Here is a 7223-nt window from a genome sequence, read left to right on the forward strand (position 1 = left end):
ATCTTCCTACACATTCATGATAATATATATTTTAAAATTGACTTCATGGTGTTGCAAACATTTTTCTTTCCTTTCCTAATTATTTATCCCATACTGCCTCGTCTCAGTATGAAATCAAATATCATTCTATTATGTTTAGTAGACCTTTATAAAATTATTATTATATGAACTAATCAACAAAAAGGTAACACTGACATTTAAAGTAGGCAGTCACCTTCCAGTCTTACCTGCTATAAAATTCAAAGTAAGAAATAGAAATCAAACATTCCTAATATCCTCACTGATCTTTGTTGCAAAATAAACTACAGTGGGATGAGATATCTACTATGTAACTTTCAGAATTAAAAAAAAATGTTCAGACAGTTCTCAACATACTAAGTCACATATTTGTAGCTCCATAGAAATAATGTTCTAATGACTGGGAGGGTCTGTAAGCTGCTAAGATTGTTCTACCCTAAAAAGAGTCCCTCAACTGTGAATTCAAGCTCAAAGGGGAGTTTCAGTCCTGGCGTAGTAAAGATAGAAATAGTAAGATTAGTCAAATGGTTGGATATAAAGAATGTGGTAGATTCAAGAATCTAGGATTTTGCTAAGAAAAAAAATATGAGGCAATGGAAGTATAGTGGTGCTTTCTATAGAAATAGGTTAGTTTGGAAGAGGGTATGTTTAGGTGAAAAGATATTTGATAGAGCACCGGCCCTGGAGTCAGGAGTACCTGAGTTCAAATCTGGCCTCAGACACTTAACACTTGCTAGCTGTGTGACCCTGGGCAAGTCACTTAACCCCAATGGCCTCACTAAAAAAAAAAAAAAAAAGATATTAAGTGAGGATTTAGACATGTTGAGTTTAAGATATCTTTGCAACATCCACTTTCAAATATATGATAGGTGATTAGGGATGAAAGACTTAGCTTGGGCAATTAACTGAAGATGGATATTCGGATTGAGCACTCATCTATAGGAGTTAATGAGGTTACCAAGAGAGTCCAACTCCTTTATTTTACAGATGAAGAAAGTGATGCCTATCTAAAATATTTGGATTAAGGTAAAACAGGTAGTAAGTTACAGAAGTTGATCCCTGGTTCTGATCCCAAATCCAGTGTTTTTTTCCAATACCATACTTTAATAAGCATTTATTGATCATTTACTATGCTAATTACTGTACTTAGTAGTGGCAAAACAAACAAAAAAATGAAACAGTCTCTGCCCTCAAGAAGTTTGCAATCTAATGAAAAGTATGGGGGTGGATGATAAATGTATATAAATAAGTGAATACAAATATATCCAAAAAAAGTAATTTTGGAGTTTCAATAATAAATGGGAGAATCAGCAAAGACCCTTTATAGGAGGTAGCACTTGAGCTGATCCTTTGAGGAAGCTAGGGATTCCAGCTGTAATCAGGATAATCAAGAAAGCTTTCTCCCAAATCTCCCAGACTAGGGAATATCCTCTAAAATTCTGAACATGTACCATCCCATTCTGCTGGGTGAGTCCCTCACTAAAGTACACTCAAAGTAGAGACTTCGATTTGATTTCCATGTGTCTCACTTCCTCTCTCCACTCCTCCAACATATACAGTTTTACATTACTGGCCTTTGTATCAAAAAGGATTGGTCACTGAGTGGTAGCAAGATTTATCCACTCGATAGACTTTAAGGAAAGAGACAATTGCTCCTCTGGGCCAGGAATTGTGAGCTTAGCATGGGGCAAAATAAGTCAGAACATTAGTAAATTGCCAAACTCCCTTCTTTGGGAAGTGTTGCCCTAGTGGAATTATTAATTTTCAGCATTATGTATTATTGTTGTTATTCAAACTGCCTAGGGATATGCTATTGAAAATCTTAAGGCAAGTTATAGAGCCCTGCCATTGCTCTTGACCCAAGGTTTATGGCTGACTTTCCAGCTTCATTTGGTTTTCCTACACTTTCCACCTATCTCCTGACCTGGCCTGCCTGCAGGGTTAGGAGAGAAATGTCATTGCATCATTTCTCGCCATTATTTCCTTTATCTGAACTGCCTAACACCTTGAGAAAACACCACACTGAGGCTAAACCACTAATGATGTTAAAAACCAATCTGAACTTACTGTACACTGAACAGTTAACTCGCCCCTTCCAAGTATAGCTTCCAGTCATCCTGAACTGCTGCACCACCCATCCCTTTTTCCCAGTGATGCTCAATCTAATCCTGCTCTCCCAATGTCAAACTCTAAGGCTATCCACCTCGTCCACTGTGCTCTCTGAAATATTTGCTTCATAGGTAACAAAGTTGCTTTCATTTTAATTCTTTTCCTTTTATTTTCCTTTCATTTGCTGATTCTCACTAAGACATCACTCCCTACTAATTACATAGACTTGCTGATTATCTTTTGCAGTACTAGTTGTACTTTACTCAGCACCCCCCAAACACACACGCATATACACATGTATACACCTATGCAACACTTGTCAAATGGGGGAGTTGGAATACTTGTCATTTCAAGGTTCTCCTATTTATTACTCAGTAATCTCTCCTCCTTTGAAGATTACTCAATAGTTTTACATCTCACCTCCTTTCAAAATTCGAATAGCTGTCAGTAAATTCCAGAGCCTCCCCACCACCTCCAGGATCAAATATAATATCTTCTGGGATTCAAGTTTCTTTGGAACTTTACTCTCTCTCACCTTTCCATTATTACTTCACGTTTTCTGAACAACACACATAAACTCTGATCCAGTAATGCTAACCTTCTTGCCATTTCTCGAACAAGGCACTCCATCTTCCAACTCTGAACATTTTTACTAGCTGTTCCTCATGCCTGGAATTCTGTCCCTCTGAATCTTGACCTCCTGGCTTCCCTGGTTTCTTTTGATCCCAGTTTAACCTTTACTTTCTACAAGTGGTGTTTGCAGATCTACAAACTTTGCCAATACCCTTTAATTATAGTGCATTCACTCTGGTGATTATTTCCATTTTATGCTGCATATATTTGCATATAATAAATTACATAGTATCTCCCCCACTAGCTCTTTTGGAGCAAGGACTGTCTTTTGCCCTGATTTCTATCCCTAACACTAAGCAAAATACCTAAAACATAGTAAGCACTTTAAAAATGTTTGTCGATTGATAGGTTCTTTCTTTCTAATATTACTTCATGAGAATGAACATGGACTACTAATCTGACTCTTTCCAGCCTCAGATTTTACACTTTTCATTAATGTCCTGCATTCTCTGATCTCAGTGGGCTCAGTTGGCTTTTGACCACTCCCCAACAAATGGACACCCATCCCTGAATTTTACCTGAACCCTTCCCCCTGTGAAGAGAAATTTCTAACACTATCGCCTACTGAGAGAGCTATTCTGCCCACCTCAATCTCAACTCTGACACTGCATTATTGAGCCAAAAGTATTTTCTGTCTTTGAATTATAAACAACTAGTCAATAATTTAAACCAGTGGGAGTTAGGGTTAGGGGAAGGATCAGATGTAGATGGATGGAATATAAGGATCTATATTTTTTCTCTTTGTTTATTTCTTCCTTCCTTTCTTTCTCTTCCTTTCTTTCTTCCTTCCTTCCTTCCTTTTTTCCTTCTTTCTTCCTTCCTCCCTTCCTTCCTTCCTTCCTTCCTTCCTTCCTTTCTTTCTTTCTTTCTTTCTTTCTTTCTTTCTTTCTTTCTTTCTTTCTTTCTTTCTTTCTTTCTTTCTTTCTTTCTCTTTCTTTCTTTCTTTCTTTCTTTCTTTCTTTCTTTCTTTCTTTCTTTCTTTCTTTCTTTCTATCTATTCATCCTTCCATCTATTTATCTATCTATCTATCTATCTATCTATCTATCTATCTATCTATCTATCTATCTATCATCTATATCATATATTGTCCAATGGAACACTTATAATAGACATGATGTATGTCTTTGACAACATTTTAAAAAGTAAAATGTAAATGATTTATGAATTCTCTTCCTTTTCATTTTGTCCTACTCTCCACCATTCAATATTTCATGTAACTCAAAACAATTGAACTTTAGTCCTGAGAATTGTTCAACTTTTTTAATTGTCCAAATTTCTATAATACCTATAGCACATTCAATTTAACTTTTTTTTTCTAATGGGTCCTGGGATTTTCTTGATAAGTCATTCTCATGGAGTGGAAGACTGTTTATATATGTATATATATATATATATATATATATATATATATATATATGCATATATATATATAATGTATGAGGCCCCATGGAGAAGGTTTAAAATTATTGAAAACTCTTCTTTTTCAGCCCCCATTAGGTTAGAGCAAACAAATGCCTTAATACCAACAACAGATATCATTAGCATAGCAGATGATGATTCCAGTAATACTTTAAGAGCTAGAAATGTTATAGATAACTAATTAGACAAATCATTGCTAATGGACTATCTCAACTTCCTGGTTGAGCAGCCCATGGCTGAGCTCCTGAACCCAGACGACCTGGGGCTGGCTGGCAAGCAGGGATGCACCGCCATGGGATGGGTGCTGGTGCCTTCACCAAGAAGAAGATGGCTGAGGCCAAATATAAGGAACGAGGCACAGCCCTGGTGGAGAACCAGTTGGTCCAGATGTCAAAGCAGCTGGACCTATTCAAGACCAACTTGGAAGAATTTTCCATTAAACACAAGCAAGAAATCTGGAAGAATCCTCAGTTTCAGTTACAGTTCCAGGACATGTGTGCCACCATTGGGGTTGACCCCTTGGCCTCTGGAAAAGGATTTTGGTCTGAGATACTGGATGTTGGAGACTTTTATTGTGAGCTTGGTGTTCAGATTATTGAGGTCTGAATGGCACTGAAGCATCGAAATGGAGGTCTGATCACTCTGGAGGAACTACATCAGCAGGTGCTGAAGGGGAGGGGCAAGTTTGCTCAGGATGTCAGTCAAGCCGACTTCATCCGGGCCATCAAGAAACTGAAGGCCCTGGACACTGGCTTCAGCATCATTCCCGTGGGAGGTACTTACCTGGTCCAGTCGGTCCCAGCTGAATTCAACATGGATCATACCATATTGCTGCAGCTGGCTGAGAAAAATGGTTACGTGACAGTCAGTGAAATCAAAGCATGTCTCAAATGGGAGACAGAAAGAACTTGGCAAGTGCTGGAGCACCTACTCAAAGAAGGGCTGACCTGGCTGGACCTCCAGACTCCAGGGGAAGTGCACTACTCGCTGCTAGCTCTCTTCATGAACCTATACTCCCAGGAACTCACAGTTGAGGAAGCCAGGGAGGCTGTCCTCTGACTCTAGGGGGAAGAGTGAAGGAAGGCAGGGCAAGATTTACCAAGGAAGCCTGAAAAATAAACATTTTTATAAGAAAAAAAAGAAAAGAAAATGGACTATCTAAAAAAAAAAAAAGGCCAGAAATGGATTCTAATTGTTCATGTTAATTATAGAACCCAGGTATATACAGTATATAATTTTTTGTTTATAAACATTTATTGAGATTCCTATAAATGGCTGCACCAGGAGACACTCTGATTCTGAGTTGCCATTTCTCTAGAGTTGAAAAATTGCATGAACATGTTTGATCCAGGGGTATGTTTGTATACTTTCTTTCTAATTAATAAAATTTCAAACTTTCTCATTAATTAATTAAAATATCCACCCCAGTTAATACAATTTTAGTCATTTAATGAGCCTACTTTTCTACTAGTAATAACTTTTATTTATATGTAGCAAAAATGTTAATTTTATTAAATATATAGTAAATAATGTAATATACAATTATTTTAATAACATTCACAACAAGCAAATATAGATGGCTGTCTATAATATTTTTATTCTATAAAAGATCATAGAGTCACCTCAAACAAGTGTCATAACACCAATTGAATTAATTTTATTTTTGAAAATTTAGTCCTGTACTATTCAGTTTCTCTCAAGATAGCAGATAAAGCCTCTTCTTAAAAATTTTCTTGATATATAGACATAATAAAGGTGAAAATATCTTCTTCAGAAAAGATCATTCAATCTCCTTTGTTTCTGTCTTGTCCAACTTCTCAGCCAAAACAGGAAACAATCTCTTTGCCCCCTCACAAACTTTCACTGTTCATAGCTTCTCTCCATAGTTTATCTCATGAACCTCATAAATCAAAAGAAAAAAAAAACATATACTCTCTCCTTTTCTCCTTTGGGAGATGTACCTCATAAAAAGACATCTTTCAATTAACACTTCAAAATTGCCAGCCCAAATTACTTTGCTTGCAACATTCTATTTGGTTCTTAAAGGTATGGTAACATAGATTACAATAATAGTACTAATGGAAAGGAAGCAGGGGGAGGTGTAAAGTTTAGTTAATCCAGCTATATTTTCCCCATGTAGAAAAATGGAAGGATATTTTATTTCATAGGGATTCCAAATTTTAGGAAGACAGACAAACTGTAGATGTTTATATATAGGAAACAAGTATAGTGAGAGGACTGGAGAGCATGCCATACAGAGATAAGGGGAAGGAAGTATACCTTGGGGAAGAGAATAGTGTAAGAGCAAGATAGATATGGGGAAGAGGGATTAATTTTATTCTGCACTGAAAAAGTAGCAGTGGCTGAAGTTAGAGTCAAACAGATAAAGACTTGCCATAAGAGAAACAAAAAGAGAGATTTATCTAAATGTGGAATGGACTGCCTTCAGAGGTAATGAATTGAAGTCTTCATGTAGTAGCTGCAATGCCACTTATTAGCTTTGTAAGGGAAGATTCTAGGCCAGGCACAAATTGGAATTTTTGTCTTCTAGGACTAGGACCCCTTGCACCTCTTACCTTCTGTAGTTATTTAATATGACACCACCATATATACCCTTTACGTTTGTTATATAAACATGCTTGAACTGATATGTCTGACATCAATATAGTAAATGGAGTTTCTCCCCCTCCTCCAGCCCGGTATTCATGAAGAAAATCACTTTCAGTATAACATGAGATATTGCATATGTACTAACATTTTCAAGAAATACTAAACAATTCTTTTGCATTACTTAATTCAAAATCTTTTATAGCCTGCCAATAATGTAGCATATTTTGAGTAATAAATTACAAAGTTTAGCTTATGAAAAACTATTTGGTTTGCTATGTTTAGTACATAAAAAACTCTTTATAACCCTGATATATTTTTTTCCTTATGTGATATACCAGCCATATTTTGTTTGTTATAATGTTTTAATTTGTAGGTTTATGAAAGCATAGTGCTTCAAAATTTACTGAAGAAGTAGTTTTCCTTTGGATTATAT

General features: G+C 36.3%; 1 pseudogene; it reads left to right on the top strand.

The window, feature by feature from the left end:
• The first annotated feature begins 4462 nt into the window (after positions 1-4462).
• Positions 4463-5239, top strand: LOC122750897 (annotated as a pseudogene).
• Positions 5240-7223: the final 1984 nt, after the last annotated feature.

This window comes from Dromiciops gliroides, chromosome 1 (genome assembly GCF_019393635.1).
Source record: "Dromiciops gliroides isolate mDroGli1 chromosome 1, mDroGli1.pri, whole genome shotgun sequence".
Classification (NCBI taxonomy): domain Eukaryota; kingdom Metazoa; phylum Chordata; class Mammalia; order Microbiotheria; family Microbiotheriidae; genus Dromiciops; species Dromiciops gliroides.